Below are 17823 nucleotides of genomic sequence, written 5' to 3'. Positions count from 1 at the left end.
GGACAGACAAGTTATGCGCAGTCATTGGAATCACTGTGAAATTAAAAAAAGGTGGTATGTTTCAGTATTTGGATCACCCTAAGGAAATGTAAGTAACTACTTTTCCCCTAACCCTAAAACTGCAAACACCCTGGAAATAAAACCCTAAACCTAACTCTAAAACGTAGGCCCTAACCCTAAAACTGTAACAGTAAGAATAAAACCATAGCTCTCAACTATGCCTGATTTTCAGGGATGTCCCTGATCTTAGCTGAGACATCTGCTGCATGTCTCTTAAAATGTATGATTTTTATTGAATAAAGGTGTTTAGTTTCAGTAAAAAATAATGATAATAATTACAGTTGCAGACTTATTTCACTTCAATAAAAGCATGTTAATTTATGTCCTGTTATTCTGTTAGTTTTCTACAACAGTACCACCATTCCTAAAAAAAGTCTCACTGATTTAAGACCATTCCTCCCAATTATTTTTGACTTTTCCCCCGATTCAGCTAATAAAAGTTTGAGAGCTATGATGAAAACACTAAGCCTAACCCTAAATCCCAAAGGCGCCTTCAATGTCTGTTTTTTCCAAGTGTACTACACATAACTATGGCACAGCAGGGCGTTTCAAGCAGCATGACTAGTAATCACACTGCTCATACAGTGAGTCCCCATTTAGCTGTTACAAGTAACTCATACCACCCCTATCTACTTACTCTAATTAAGAAGAAAGCTGGGCCACACTATCTGCTTACCAAGCAGGAGACAACTCTATAAGCTCCACACCACCTGCTCTTCTGGACTTGCAGTTACAAGATCTTCATAATCACTGACAGACACTTAGGCTGGGATTCAGGAAACTTTGCTGCATTGTAGTAATCACTTTTGCACAATGTGTAGCTATGTACAGGGTATATGCGACTCTGAGGCGCAAATACCACTAGCAGGGAATGCCAAGCAGCAGTGCTTTGCTATATGCTAATGATCATATAATCATATGGAAATGAGCTACAATATTAAAATGAGCTGTGTCGTGTATGCTAAATAGGGAAGATAAAGATGGTACAGTGATTCACAAACTTACATATGGATGGTATAATGCAGAACTTTAGTGTTAGGGTTAATGAGCAAACCCAAATCTCCATGGTCATGCAAATGAATTGTAAAAAAAATGTTAGTGGTTACCACAGTGTTAGTTAATGTGAATCTGCAAGACGTTTTTATGCTGCTATGAGCCACGGTCATGCATGTCATCACCCTTGGAGACACCATGTCATCAGTACTTAATATTTCATGCATTCCATAACACAAACACTGTGGATAGAGTAACTATGCAAATTACTGTGGATAAGTGCTGGCCTTATCTTCAGCCCTATGTGATTCATGGAGAACCTCTGCTACTGGATACCAAGGTTTATGTGCTTTACATATATTATCTACAAGGATCTTTCACTAATCTACTGGGGAAATTATCCTGGTATCTCAGGCATCTACCTCAAGAATACTGCAATAGTTTCTCGACAGTATGCTTCAGCATGGGGTAAGCATATGTGGTTCTCATGTATCACAGAGGAGACAGTCAACACCATGAGGTATTCCTATGATATAATTCATTTCCCCTGAGGTACTAGGGGCCATAGACTGCACTTACATTGAAATAAAAGCCAACCTAAGGAACTAAGCAAGTGAACCAACAACTGCCAGGTGGTCTTTAATTCACATGGTACCACTTAGAATATACCTACAGACCACCCCTACAGCTATCATAACCCCTACATGCATTACACCTGTGAACTGTGACAGCAGTTTCTGAGGGGTCACTTTCCCCTTGGGCATCTTACTGGCAATGCCAGATATGCCCTGAATCCTGGCTGATAATACCTATCAGAAATCCACAGAATAAGACAGACCAGTGGTGCAACTACAGCCCAATCATAAAAATGATCATTGTGTAGCATGTGCTTGAGTCACCAAAGGTGTGCTTTCATGGTTGGATTCATCCAGTAGTGCACTGCAGTATGATCCTGGCACATATGCAAAAATATATTTAGTATGTGCAGTATTGCACACTAGAATACTTAGTCGGCAATTATAGAGTGGGGTAGAGGGGCAGTTGCAGGAGGAGCAGTCCCCAACACACCATGTAGTGGGGGCTGAACCAGATGAGGAGTTTGTGGAGGAGTCAGCTGCAGGGGGTGATTATACTGATGGAGGCAGTTACCGTCTTACTTTAGGTGAAGAAGCCAAAGAAGTAAGAGGAAGGTAAGAGGGTTAGGGAAGATAGCAAGGGCACACAAACATAGAAGACAGACAAGATTGAAAGGAGACTGCTGACGCAATAAGGGAAGGGGAGAACAATGGAATAGGAGACATCATACAAAGAAAATGTAGACAATGGTGTTCACACCCTACAATTCAGACAGAATTTATCTCTCTTTCTGTCTCTCTCTCTATATATATATACATATATATATATATATATATATATATATATATATATATGAAATTGGGCACCTGGCCCACAAAAATATTTTACCCCACCTTCCTCACCACCATCCTACTCATTACTTAGCTTTTCACCTTATGTTCCATCCTGAGCTTTGGTCCCTTTTCTCATCGCTTTTATATATTCTCATGTCATCTCTTTAATTTGGTCAAAAAACAAATGAGCACACCAGTGTACTGACCTTTTCAGGCTTGTGCATGATATCTCTTTTGCCCTTGCTTTGTGAATATGATCACTTGAAGCCTCATCAAGGTGCATGCACAACTAGCAAGTATGGCTTACTCTTGTATTTCCCTACAGCTACATCACAGCACTATGTGCTTCTCCCACAAATGCTGTTGCAGCTGATAGATTTTTTAATAAGGTCACCTTCTTCCACTAATTTCCTCACTGTTCATTGTTAATGACCTCTGGGCTCATCTCACAGACAAAGTAAACAATGCTGGGCTGGCAATGACCGTGCCTCTCATGTTTCTAAATACCAGTCCTAGTGTATAATTTCATTTTTTTTTTCATTCTTTTTCCAGTTACTTGCTTTACTCTTTGCAGGTTCACATGAGGGCTGAAGTCAATGCACAAGACCAGAATCATTCCAGAACCACACCAGATTTTTTAATAAAACTTCAAAAACACTCACATAGTAGTTTCTTCGTACAGCTGGAAAAGCTTACCTTGGAAACACCCATGTGAGTATGTCCACGTAAATGGTATTTTGGTTTAATGCCTGATGTGAGCGTGTCCACGTAAATGGTATTTTGGCTTAATGCCTGATTCAGAACCATTTGCATGCTGCCAAAAGCTATCTTCATCATGTTGCTGCAATACGTAGCAAGTACATACACTTAACTTATTCTTCAACAGTTGTATAATTATATTTGTCATGTTATGTTACATACATTTTTTCTCCTTTTTGTACTACAGTGCTGTATCAGCATTTGTTGTAAAATAATGCATTAGTCTGTTCTCTTGGATATCAGTATGTTATAGTCACTCGGGATTATCATAAAATAGGTTCTGTTGAATCAATGCTCAATCTTGGTAAAATTAAAATAAATAAATAAACCTAGTTAACAAATTAAATTAAAATGAACAATTAACGGACCCCTAAGAGGGTTGGGGCACTAGGTAATTGCACAGAATGCCCCCTGAGGGGTTGGGATACTGGACAATTACATAGTTCCTTCCTTCCTCTTCCACACTGGCCTTGAATATGACCAACTAGTATTAGTCTCAACTGTCAATGATTTTGCAGAACATCTTTGATCTTGTCTTATATTTTTTTGCTCTGTCCCTCATAAAATTTTAGATTTTTTTTGCAAATCATTGATGATTACTGCAGTTAATAACATCATCAGTCAGAAATTAGAATTTCATATTTTTTATTGTTCAGAAAGTGCATGTTAATGCAGAACTTACTCTATTAAGCTTTTAAGTGAATTAGTGCAAAATGTAAAGACGGTCCCTGATTTTTGACCTTCTCCTCCCAATCATTTTTTTTTTCGCTTTTTCTTCTAATTCTTCAGCGAAGAAGTTCCAACCTCATGATCACCTGGCTTTGACAGTTCATTTATTTGCATTCATTAACTGGGCCAGAGCAATGATCCTCAAAGACCTCTTTCAGACTCAGCTCAAGGCCAGTAGAGTTCTCCATAGTTAAGTGACTTGCTCAGAATATTCTCACAGTTGGCAACCAGAGGTCAAAGGAATCAAACTGGTTCCTGCCTGACTCACTATTACATAGATGATTATGATCAGGTCTCTGATCATAATGTATAAATTTTAACTATAAATCATACATTCAAGATATGGATGCCTAGAAATTCATTTTCTATGTGAATCTTGGCATCCATGTTGAGAACTCATAATAATATATTACCATCAGAGAGCTGATAATAATTCTTTGTAGTGATGGAAAGTTATCTGCTCCATGTGTTACTAGGTACACAAAAGTAAAAAAAAATGCAGTGTGTTATGCCAGTAAAGCAGTGGGGAAGTGGTTGACTGACATCCTTACATATTCCTGTATAAGGGAAACAATTTGAATAAAAATAGTGTGTGGGTGTAATGTAGCAAACAGCAGTTAGAAATAGGAGTTGAAACAAAGTTTTTTTCAATCTCTGCTGCTGCTCTTTACTGGTCGGCACTGTCAGTTTTTAATGCCAGATGTGATTTTTACAGGTGTACAAGGGATGCTTGAAAACTGTTAAGCAAACTTCCAAGTGTTAAGGTCAGGTCTCGCTCTAGAGCAGTGTTAAATTAGGATGCAAATTAACTGTGTCTGGAGCATAGCCACAGCATTCCATGCACTCCATAATGTTTAAAACTTAGTAGAATTATATCATTATTACCCAACTGTAAAACATGACAAAGAAAACAGTGCAAACCATAACTCTGAACTTATTTACTCAAGAATTCTGGACAAAGCCAAGAATAATTAGGGACATGGCCCAAAATTAGAGACAATATTACTGGAAACAGAAAGGGCTGCTGCCAGTGGCAAGCTGTCAGCAGCCCATTCTGATTCAGAAACAGGTCCAAAGCAGAGATCCTATGAGGTCTGTAGGATCAACGTGGCAAGTGGTCTCCTCGGCTAAACTACAAGTTAATGAGGCATCCCAGGGGAATGGCCTATGCTAATTAGCCATCTTGTCTCTACTGGAAATGCCTGCAGCAAGGAATTTTAGTAGCCAAGCAATTCCATAGTACAGCTCAGTCAACTGAGTTAATTAACTCAGCCAAATGTTTGCATTCACCCATTTTCAGTGGGTGAGATCACATTAGAAATAAATGCCAGAGAGTTTAGTGACAGGAAGTGGAGGAGGGTGCATGTCTGTGGTTGCATATATGAGTGTATGCAGAGGAATGAGTCATCTCAGGGGTGTATGTGTGTGTGTGTGTGTGTGTGTGTGTGTGTGTGTGTGTGTGTGTGTGTGCGGGCGCACGCGCATATGTGTGTGTATGGGTGAATGCCATGACTGAGTGCATTCTTGACTGCAGCTGAGTAAGGTAGAGGTGCGTGTGTGTGTTTTCACACAATTTGTATATGATGGCAGTCATACTTCTAAACTCCCCAGACTAATTAATATATGGCAGGGAACACTAACACCGGGGAAACTTAAATATTACTTTAAAGTCACTTAAAAAGTTAATAGAACTTCACGTTTTGCAGCACGTAACAGATGTGGGTATTATGAACACTCGACATCAGGAATACTCTTTAAATGTTACTTTACATTCATTTAAAAACTTAATAGAAGAACATCTAAATAGGGCACTCGTTCTGTGTGGGAGCATAAAACATGAAATAAGCCAAATAAAACACTCCAAACAACAACATTCAAAATATTAAAAGGATGAAAACACTAAAGTCTTAGGTGATTTTGTAGTTCCTGTTATCTGGAGTGTTTCCTTTGGCTGAATAGAGCAACAGTTTTCCAGAATGAAAGATATGTGGGGGTACACTAGACACCAGGGGTAGGAAGTATTACCCTAAGCCACTTAAAAACTAAATTGAACAAGTACAAAAGACAAAAGACTTATGGGAGGTAACACTGGACACCAGGGACACTAATTAAATATTACCCTAACTCACTTAAAAAAAAGTTAAGAACTGGGAAAGAAACTTTGAATCCTGTACCCTTAGCATAAGCATCAATTCATCAAAAGGCAACGCTTCAGTCCTCAGCACTAACATTAGATACTAGGAACACTCTTTAAATATTACCCCAGGTTACTTTAAAAAAAGTTTAAACATCAGGATAAAAGCTTCAAACCCCATACCCTTGGCACAGAATACACCTCATTAACAAGTTACTGCATCTGCTTATGTCTCTGCATTAACTGTAGTCTTAACACAAAACAGCTCTTGCATTAAGATGCATTTTCTGAACAATAAGTATGAAACTCTAATGTTTGGTATTATGGACTGACCGCAGTGGTCCATCAGTTATGAGGCAAAGGGCAAGAATAAGGCAAAATCAGGAACGTCCTGTTAAATCAGTGACAGTTCAGAGGGATGTGGGTGTCTATGTTTGTGTCTGTGGGGGATGCTGTCATACCTCTAAACAGCTGTGTTCAAGCCTTCCAGACAAAGCTGGAAGGAACACTAGATGACACCAGGAAGAGTTTTTAAATATTTGCCAGGGTCACTTAAAGAGTTAATAGAATAACAGGGCTAGCATCATGATGCACTTTCTGAACAATAAGAAGAATAAACCACTACTGTCTGCCATTATTGACTGACATTAATCCATCCACAACCCCTTTTTCCCATTTTGCCAATGAGGTCAGGTTGTGTCACTTCAACAGTGACAATCATCTAGAGCCAAGGTTTACACCCCTGGGTGGCTAGCCCTGGAGCAGTAGTTCTTCCACACCACACACTCACATGCACACTCACTCCTATGGCCAATTTGGAGTGTCCAGTCTACCTACTGCATATCTTTGAAATGTGGGAGAAAACTGGAACACCCAGAGAAAACCCAAGTGAACACAGAGAGGACATACAAACTCCACACAGAGCACAACTCAGCAGAGAATCAAAGCAGGGAACCTCTTGCCTGTTAGGCAACAACACTATCTGCTGCATCACTGTGCCACACTCGATAAAAGTGCTGATTAGCACAGGAGGTAATACCATTTAATTCATAAACATGAATAATGAGGTCTTGCTTCATTACAACTAATATGTCTCTGAATCGCATTTTCCACAACAGCAAAAACAGACCCTTTTGGACTCATCTTTTAGCATCTATGGTGGGGTTCTTTATGAACCCCAAACTGTGTTTAAATATTAGTCTAATTCTCTTTAAAAAGTTAATAGAACAATAAGGTTTGCATCAATATGTTATTTCTTAAACAATCAAAAGAATCCTCTTCATTGCAAAACTATGGATGGAGTTCACCGTCTGTCAGTGAAACAGTCCTTGTCCTAGGTACCCAACATTTCAGATTTCTTAACAAAAAGTAGGTCCTCACTAGCTACAAAATTAATAAAGTAACTACCCTGCTATGGTCTCAGAAATCAAAGTCAAACTCTGCCCAAATAACAACCAAAAATTTTAAACTCCGCTGCACTGATCACATCGTCTCCCTACTGTCCCCAAAATTATGTGAATCTGTCCCAGTCTACATCATAAACCATGGGCCCAAATCCAAAAGACCTACTTTCAGTGTAACTGACCACTTACATTGACAGGAGGCTGAGAGTGGGTGTTTTGGAATCTGTTCTCCATAGTAAGCCTGTTTTTAGATAGGCCTTACATCAAAGTAAATCACGTTCAAACACTCTCCAGTTCTTAGCAATATTGTTATCAAACACCAGCAGTTCAGGTCTGTGAAATCCCTCTGCCATCACAACAAAATATGTTTAAACATAAGCGTAGACCAGGTACTTGTAATAATGCTCAAACACACAACACTCTCTTTGAAAAGGCTTCACTTTGACACTGTAAACACTCTGAACATTCCAGAAACTTTGGACACTTCAAGTACCTTTAGTTAATTCAAAAAAGTAGTACATTGCGAAAAAATGCAATCATTTTAGCCCTTTCGTACATCTTAAACATTTCAGAAGTAATTTCAAACACTTTTGTAATTATTTCAAATACTTTTATCAGTATGTAGCAATTTTGGACATTTTATCTCGGTAATTATTTGAACATTCTGAAGGCTTTGCCAAATAAGTGATGACTGAAAAATCATTTAATTAATTTAAGTACCTTTGAATAATCGCTGACCAGTTTTGCGAGTTCACACTGGTATAGTCCTCCACTTTTAACAATTTGCCTGATTGCTTGTGTGTTGCTTTAACTTTGGATCCCATTGTGGCACCATGTTGTTTTAGACATGTCACTTCTGACACCCTGTCACTTGTCTCATGCATTCAAAAGAGACGATGAAGTGGTGTGTGGGTTCAAGATATTTATTGTACATAAACATTGTCAGGAACTGGAACTGGAACATGTTTATTTAAGTTAACTGATTCACACATTATTTCAAACACACTCGCATGTGCATCTCCATTCATGCCTGCACTCTCTCTGGCTGACAAAATGGCACTGTTCTCCAACATGTTCAGTACTTATATGCATGTGCTATCTACCTACAGTGGCTCAACAGGAACATTACACATAATGATCTACACTCTAATAAAGTCATGTCCTAAAATTGTGAATAATGCATTATAGTCTGTTCATTTACTTGTCTTTATGTTGTGAGCTACCATATAATGTATTAAAGGTAAGCAATGCATTTTTGTTTGTTTTATGATCTACCATATTCTGTTCTGCCAAGTCTAAATGAAAACCAATGTGCACTTCCACTACGTATACTATGGGCATATGTTATGTTACAATAACTTAGAAAACAACTAATGTTTTGTATTTCAATGTACTTTCCATTTTACACATTCACCCCACCCCGACCTCTGAAATCGATCATCTGTGATCAGTGGTCTATCCAATCAACAAATGCTACGTGAAAAAAAAAAATATCTATTTTCACCAAAAGTACACACAGCCTAAAAAGAATGAGCATTTTTAAGTAAAGTAATAGATCTGCCTACCTGCAGTTTTTTTTTTTTTTTTTTGCTTTCTGCTGTACAACTACATATTTTTTCTTCAATATAAATTATACTGTTTCACATAAATAAAACTGGAACCATAAGGAAAATTATAAAGCACACATTACATGAAGCAGTGTACAAATATTATCCATTCTTCCTAACCTCGACTCCTCACAATATTTTTTTTTTACTCAAATGATTTTTATTTTGATGAAATAACACAATAATTTAATACATCAATAACATTCAATAACTATTTACAGAATTTACATTCAGCCTGACAAAAAGGATTCAGATAAAAACATATGTAACTAAATAATAACCTAATATATAAACTATGATAGTTAGGAAGAGTTTGGTTCCATCTGTAGGGTATCAATCAAATTCAAAACTTTCCTCCACAGACTATTAACCAATGGCTTCGGAAAAGTTCTTAACTCTTTAGTTCTTTTCTCCATTAATATACATTTCTTCAGGGAAGATAGGAATTCCTCCATTGTGGGTGCTACATTAGAGTTCCATCTTCTGTTTATACATTTTCTGGCTATTGTTAACATGGTCCACAACAAATACAGGTCATCTTTTTTATATGATTAGCATTAACAACATTCAATAAAATTAAAGACTTTGTCAAAACAAATATATCTGTATATATAGCTTGAAGAAATGTGTTAATCTTGTTACAGTAGGGGTTAATATTAGTACAGTCATAAAAAATATGAGACCAGTCAGCATTAGTGGACAGGTGATATCTCCAACATAACTTGCTGTTTGAAGGGCTCATTTTTTAAAGTTTCTCAGGTGTCAAAAAGGATCTGTGTAGAAATTTCCAAGGAAAGATCCTCCAGAATTGTGAATAAGAAGTTAGTTTAACTGAAAGTAATTTTTTTTTGTCTTCATGGGTTCATAGCTAGGTACTAGGCTATCTGCCCGAGGGCATTTATAAACCTAGCCAGAGTGTGTTGGCTTTCGCTGCCCCATTGATTAATTAACTGAGCCTCTGTCAAGCAGAGCCAATGAAGTGATCCCAGGGGTGTATTTTCTGTTACCCATCCACTCATCAAGGTTTCTCTTGAAGAGTGTTAGTGAGGGGCTCTGCCTAATGAAGTTAGGAATTTTCTTCCAAAGCATGGGGAGTTTCTGTGACAGGAATCTATCGCTCCAGCATGTTCTATTTATTGTTGTGGCAAGGTTTAGCTCACTAGAGCGTGGCTCGCAGTGACTTGGATTTCTTTAGGTCGAGCATGTCCATCAGTTCTGAGTTGGACATGGCTTTGTAAGTCAGGCAGAGATCACCTCTCAGTAAGCAATATACCACTGATTACAGCCGGAGTTTTTTCAGTCGGGCTGCATAGGACATATGTTTGAGGCCAATAATCCTCTTGGTGGGGTGCTTTTGTGGTCTTTCCAGCTATTGGAAGTGTCTTGTGAGGTACATCCCAAATGGGGCATTGTACTCTATGATGGGTCTTCCATTGATAATGATACTGGAAACCCTTTAGTTAGGTATTGCCAGTAAGAATCTTTAGGAGCTGTCTTATAGACAATTAAAGTGTTATATAGATATGATAGTTCATTCTTAATATCAATATTATTATATAGAATTCCAAAAATCCAGTTTATAATTTTTGGTACGGTTTTGAAGGCTGAGTTGTGTACTATTCTGCACAGATACTTAGTGTATGCTGTGACACTCTGAAGAACTAACCAGTCATTAGGGAATAGGCCATAGGTTGACAATATACATTGCGTGTTCAAAGCTTGTTGATTTTCTATACATTGCAACCAACAAAATAGGTTACTATTTTCCCATTATCCGAAAATCTTTCTATATGTTTTATCAGGGAAATCTCTTGTAATAGTAAATGGTATTAAAAATCTATACCACAGTTTTATATCTAAATTTGTGTTGATGATTTTTGACCACCATGCTTATCTAGTTTAATAGTTTCAATAAATTTAGCAACTGCTAAATAATATTATGCAGTATCTTTTAGCAGGTGTATAATAATTATACTTGTGCACAGCTGCCTCTGCACATTATCTACAGTTTCTTCAAAATTTTTACTTGCACAATTATTAATTTTGAAAGAGAAGCAACACACTTTATTTTTCAAAATGGATGGGAAATAGGCAGAAAAACAGTAGGCTGTTGATTACTGTCTCTTCAAAATGTTTACTAGCACAATTATTAATTTTGAAACAGAAACAACGCACTTTTGTCAAAATGGGTGGAAAATAGGCAGAAAAAAACGGTAGGCTGTTGGGTTACCTCATGTCCCTCTTTGCGAGGGGCAATTCCACTTTGGGCAATTGTACCCTGCGAAAAAAAAAATTAAAAAAAATGGCAAATGTCCTGAGATTTTAAGACAAAATATATTTCTTAAGTTTCTTTAATATTTGCATAAGACAGTTGTTTTGTATCTGAAAGACATAAATAAGAAATAGCAAATGCTACAAAAATAAGATTTTAATTTTGGCAAAAAAAGTGAAGCTCTGTCCTTTGCACTGGCCGTGGGTACGTTTTGTCCTGCAAAATCTTACATTTCTACAAAAAAATGTCCTACTTTGAGCATCTGAAAAGGTGGCAATAAACCATACAAATGTTACAACCTTACAAAAAAACACACCCCATTGCTTACAACTATTAATATTGCCAAAAACGAACCTAAGGTCCACTGTAAACTGAGCCTGCGTAGTTGCATTTTTCTGTCATATCCCAGTAACCATTCAGGATATGGTTTGCTTAACAGCGATGACTGATGCATTGTGGAAATTGTAGTTCTGTTTGAGGACTCCCGCCCCGCTGTATTGCTCTCCCAAGAGCAATTCGTAAGAATATTCTACGTAAGAGTAGAACAACCAATGGAGTCGGAATCTCAATGAGCCAATAGAAGAGTGCGTTTTTGGGATGTCAACGCGTGTTCAGCATAGTGCTTTGAGATTTTATAGTACTGGGAAGAGGTCAAACTTTTGAGCTGGAGCTAGGGGACGGTAAGTCGTGGTTGGAATTATTTTCTGAGCACGTTGGGGGTTAATTGCATGGCTAGTTAGGTTGTAGCGATACTGTTATTTGTGTTTAGGGATTTTTGTACTGTGTGGATTCCTTCTGTCAGCATGTGGGTTCTAATATACTTGTGTTAGTTACCGATTTATAAACGTTTGGCCATTGACTAATATGTTTATATGGTAAAATGTAAATGGCATGTTCTGTGTTTTACACAGAAGGATCAATGATTTGTCCATGCTTTGCGTAGTAAAAAAATGAGAGGGTTTCATGGGGCCCAGGTATATAAGTGAATACGGTTGCCACTTAAGTTGTTTAAACTTATCGTCTTTCACATAGTTTAGGAAATTAGAGACTCAGAATGGTAAAGCTGCAAGGTGTTGTGGAATTAGAAGATACGATTCAAGTTTCAATTATGTTTAATATTTTTACTTGCTGCCATGCTTAAGGAAGGGGTTGCAATTCGGAGAACACTTAAAATGTTGCTCTACTAGTAAGGTCAGAAACTCACCACCTCGGAGCTTATCTCGGTCCTTCAGGTTTGTGTTTGTAGCGATCTTATCAGACTGTCTTTAAACTAGCGTTATATTTTGTAAGAGATCTATCCATCTTCAGATGAAATGGGAATCTGTTCTATAATCGAACATCTCGAGATTGAAAGGAATTGTATTTAAATGTGATGTTAGAAATTCTAGTCGTATGACCAACTGAAGTTCAGAGTCCCTGCTCGTTGTTAATAAAAAGACCGTGCATAGCCAAAGCATCTGGAATATCATTGCAGATGTTTTAAGTCTAGGTTGACAGCAGTGACGGCAGTTAGGGTTGCTGTTTTACGGTGCTTGGTCGTACAGTATGATTCACGGATGGGGTGCTTTCTTTGCAGAATCTGGATTGCCTGCCTCTGTTTGTTTTTATTTACTTTTTGCCAGGCGCTTTAGTTTCCTCAGTCATTCTAAAGATTTCCTATAGGTGAATCGTTGACACTTCAGAATTTCTTATAAGTATGTGTGCCATGCATATATCTTGAGGGATTGGCACCCTGTCTGGGAGGGTTATTACTGCCTTGTCCCACCGTCTACCAGTTTAGGCTCTCCTGCAGCCCTGAATTGGGTTATGTGGGTAAATGCAGACTTTGAGTGTTTCTGCTTAGTTATACAGCAGAGTTTGCAATCTAGACGTATATTTAATAATAAAATGTTTTATATTTTCTAACTTTTTTATGCGCTTTGCAATGCCTCATGAACTCTTTATATTCTTTGTTACTGTAATAGTAATATATTGGAATTCGAGTTGATATTTCTGTAGGTGTTAAAAATGTTATTTCCTTTTGATGACGGGAAACACTTTGTGATAGTATTGCTAGAAATTCTTTGGTTGCCTGCAGTTGCATATACATCTGTATAAGTTGCTGGTACTGCTGGCTTGGAATGTTGACAGAATGAGAGAGTGTATTTCAGAAGTAGGAACACTACTAGGCAGTTGATCAGTCATAGTAAGATCCGACATGTGTACCTTTAAGAAAACAAACTTTAAAGTTCTTGCAGTTTTTTACAAGCACTTAATAGTGCTCACCCCACAAGTAAAGCATGTCTGTACATTATAAATTTGTCTATCCCTCTAGTTGTCAAGTCTAGCCGTAAAGGGTAAATGTAGACTTGAGTGCTTCTGCTTAGGCATGCACCACTTTGTTCAACTTCTAGTGATAATTTTTTCCATAGGCTGGGAATATGTTGCATTAGGAACCTGTTCCTCTAATGCTCTGTTGTAGAATTAGATCCCTAGTGTGGCTGTTTCTAGAGCCACTGGTGTGAAGAAATAGGAAATCAAACAGGACTGTATCTTTCATGGCTGTAAAAGTGTGAGATGTCATCTCAGAGCTTCTGGTAGGCCACTGAGTATAATGAGGGTCTTGATGAGCTTTTGTGATAAATGGAAGGATTTGGTGCCTTTGGTTTTCTTGGTTAGAAATTGGGAGCCTTTCCAGTTGAGCTGTATTAAGAGGAGTACCATTTGTAACACTCGAGGTGAGAAGATCCGTTTCCAAATGTTACTGTGCTGTACTACTGGCATTTAGCTTTGGGCCATTTGGGCCATTTTCTGTACACCAGGTATGTGCATATTCTAGCCTTTGCTGGAGCTGTTTAGTATCTGTGGATCAACAGATAACATTGCCCAGTTGGCGATCATCAGAAAACATGGTGAAAGACACTTGGCATACTGGTTTGTTTGCCTTCAAAATAACTGTTAAACTGGAGATGGTGTGGCACCGATCCATCTGAATTCAGAGAGGGTACCAGCAGGTGTAACAGCCTGGGATCTGAGGAATAGTCAATTTATAGTCCAGCAGTGTATGTGGTAGTAAGAATCATTGCAAACTTGTGTGCAGACCAGAAACCATAACTGTTTCTTAAAAATTGTTAATTTTTAGGAGGTACAGAGCAGATTTTGTTGAACCAGAACTGAGAAACAAAAGTACAGTTTCCAACAGAATTATTAGTTCTGTTAATTTGAAGGTTTTTTTTTTAAGTTGCTTCACTTGGCATACTCTATGTAGTGCCATTTCACTTTATCTTTCAGGTAACATTTTAAAACTTTCTATTACTGCCTTTTCTGGTAGTGTCTGAAATGGGTCCTTTGTGGATAAGTCCATTATTTGGTTATTACAAAGTAAATACATAAATATTTAAAAACGTGTCAGTGCCTTGTGACTTGCCAAGTGGGAGTTCTGTAACGGTATGATCATGGATAGTATTGTGGAAACTTTCAAGGCAACCATGGACTGGAGGTGCATGTGTCAGTTCGCTGCTTTGAACCACAGTCATTCTAATGAATACTGGAGAACATTTTTTTTCTTCAGAAACTGGTCTCTGTTTTGAAAATGGAGTAGATGTAGAACATGTATTTGAGCACCTCTTCTCCATTTGTAGTTCTCCTTTGTCTCCCTGTCACATGTGGCTGAACTGGAAACTAGCTGTTTGTCTATATTAAAATGGGAATTTGGTAAGTAAATGAGCATCGGAATTAGATGCTGACGAGCAACTAGTCCTTGCACTGAGTTGCAGGGTAAGTTGATAACAGTCTTTCTGTTTCTTATTTTGGAGAGATTATTCTGTTGACTTGAAACGGTTGGTGAAGAATGTATTCAGACTTTGTTTTGGAGTACTGGTTGACATTGTATGGAGGAATTTTCCTTTTTGCTATGCTTATCACATTTAACTTTAACCATTGAAATAGGTAGGACGTTTTTTTGTTTGTTTGTTTCATTTGTGTCGTAACCATTCTCCTGTTAAATGTCTATATTTTAGCATTTGTTTGAAATTGACCGGGGTTGAGCACTGATCAAGAATGACCAATTTCAGTCTCTGTTCAAGAACATACAGAATATTGTTCACATACAGACATAAAAATATTTATTGGGGAAACCCAGCTGAACATTCAATAGAGGCCAAAAACAAAATAGGAAAGTTTTTTTTTTTTTTTTATTTATAGATGTTTGATGTATAAGTACGTTAGGCCATTTCTAAGGGTTTCATATTAAATTTCTGTTGCACAAAGTCTAGTGCAGTGAATTTGGTTAAAACAACTGAGTGACCAATTTGCCGTTCTGTAATTTAGTGACGAGATAAAGAATTAAATTTTTTTTCCACCACTCTGATAATTTGGGTGTATGAATGCAAATAAAGATAATGTCATGGAACACTGGTACCGTCCAAAACTCTCTAATCCAGTTGTCTTGCAGCTCCTTTGTTGGTATTCTTGACAGCCCCCACTTTGCACACTAAAGCTTAGTGCTGTATCTGAAGTATTTCTACAAAGACTTATTTGGTATTTGTGTTGTAGGGATGGTATGTGTGGGGGGTGAAGTATATAGTTTCAGACTTCAGGAGCAAATCTGATGTGTCTCAAAATTTAATGACCAGGTTGTGTAATTGTATATGACTATATCAACATATCAAAGACTTAAGTGTGATGTTGTAAAATCTTTATTCATTATTTACTCTTAGGACCTCTGTTCCGTCCTCAGAACCGATACGGCCGTTTCCCAGCTAGCGCAAGCCAAAAACTCTCAGCTAAGAACCTACCCACAATGCCCCTTTCTTAGGTACTCCAGATCTCATTTGCCGTGTTCCTGGTTAGACGTGCTTGCCATCTCTCTCAAAGCGAAGTAGACAATTGTTAATTTTAAGCTGCTTCCTATCCTTTTCCTTGGTAATTTAATTTTTTTACCTTTATTGGTACTGTCCCTCTCCCCTGACTTTGACAGGCCTTTCCTTTCTACTAGTGGTATTCTTTTTTTTAAATAACATCACTGGTATTTTCTCCCTTATTTTTTCTGTAGGATAGCCTTGTTGCCTTACTGTGTCAGGCAAAGCTAAGTTGGGATTTAAACAGTGTGACAAGTGTGGACGTAAGATGCCTAACTCAGATGCACATGTTCATTGTGTCTGTTTGGGCGTGGATCATATTAGAGCTAACTGTGACTTTTGTGCTAGTTTTTAGTAATTGTACACTAGCAGTAGTTTTTAGTAATTGTACACTAGCAGACCGTAATAATAAATTTATCTTAAAAGGTTTACTAAAGACACCTTTTTTGGAGGTTCTATCTGGGTCAGAGGTTTTGCCCCCTCCAAAGACCATAAAACATAAGAAAAAACGGATTACTCAAGGCACCTTTTTTCAGAGACTCTGTCTGGGTCGGAGGTCTCACCCCCTCCAAATACCAAAAAACATAAAGAAAATCGGATTACTCAAGCACCTGCTTCAGAGGATCTATCTGAGTCGGAGGTCTCCCTCCTCCAAAGGCCAAAAAAACATAAGGACATACAGAGTCACTTGTTCCTGCATTTCTGTCAGTTATGGAACCCAGTCGGCTCCTTGCTTCCTTGGTGCAGACTTCTCTTCCAGGCCCAGGCTGTGTCTTCTCTCCTGTGGTATCCCCCATGATATCCATCTTTTTTTCGACCACTTCAGTGCCCCTCCGATTGACATTGACATTGCGATGATGACTGTTCCTGCTCATCCCCATCCAGCCACGGTGCCGACTGTTTTCTTTGGCTCCAAAAGTTGAATACCTGCCAAGAACAAGATACCTCCGGTGCATATTGTCTGTGTTCCGACAGCATTTTCCCTATCAGCACTGTTGACCTTTGCTGCATCGGCTCCGGTGGAACCGATACTCTCCCGAAGCAGTGCTTGGACCATCCATACCTTGGTATCTAGCCCAGCACCTATTTTCTCACTGGCACCAGTCCACGGGTCAGATGGCTTCCAGTTCTCTCTTTCCCCCCCAACCCAACTGTTCAGGACCCTGGGCAGGGAATCAAAGAACCTCTTGAAACCCCTCTCTCCGAGTCCTCCTCCTTGAGGAGAAAGGGTCCCTATGGTCTCCCCAGATAGCATCTCATTCGGAGACATTCTCGAAATCCTCAAGCAGCGGGGAGACTAAGTCCTATAAGTCCTATAACCCTTTTTCTGTGGAATCCATGTTCCTGCAGGCCTTCTGTGTCCACCCATCTACTTCCCAGGTGACCTCACCGGCAGATGACCTTGTTTAATTACGCAGCATACCTGGAAGGCCCCGGACAACATAGAACCTGTCCTTCAGAGGCCAGATAAATTTGTATCTACACCTGAAGACCAGCCCCACTGGTCCTAGCAGTTAACAGTTGTTTCTATGGTTGTGGTGGTGGCAACCAAGAGGGAACTGTCAGGAGATAGTTCCACCATCCATCCTCCCAAACAGAGTCCCGTACCATGGACAGAC

General features: G+C 38.5%; 1 protein-coding gene across 1 annotated transcript in view; it reads left to right on the top strand.

Moving 5' to 3' along the window:
• Window positions 1-11926: 11926 nt before the first annotated feature.
• PHB (prohibitin) overlaps window positions 11927-17823 on the top strand; it is a 119299-nt gene continuing 113402 nt past the window's right edge. Inside the window, exon 1 of the mRNA XM_044055267.1 lies at window positions 11927-12046. The gene's annotated coding sequence lies outside the window, so the exon portion shown is untranslated. The remainder of the gene's footprint in view (window positions 12047-17823) is intronic.

Source organism: Protopterus annectens, chromosome 13.part0 (genome assembly GCF_019279795.1).
Source record: "Protopterus annectens isolate FY-2018-M chromosome 13.part0, PAN1.0, whole genome shotgun sequence".
NCBI classification, from domain to species: Eukaryota; Metazoa; Chordata; order Ceratodontiformes; family Protopteridae; genus Protopterus; species Protopterus annectens.
The sequence above is the reverse complement of the archived record's forward strand: the minus strand, read 5'-3'. Positions and strand labels throughout refer to the sequence as shown.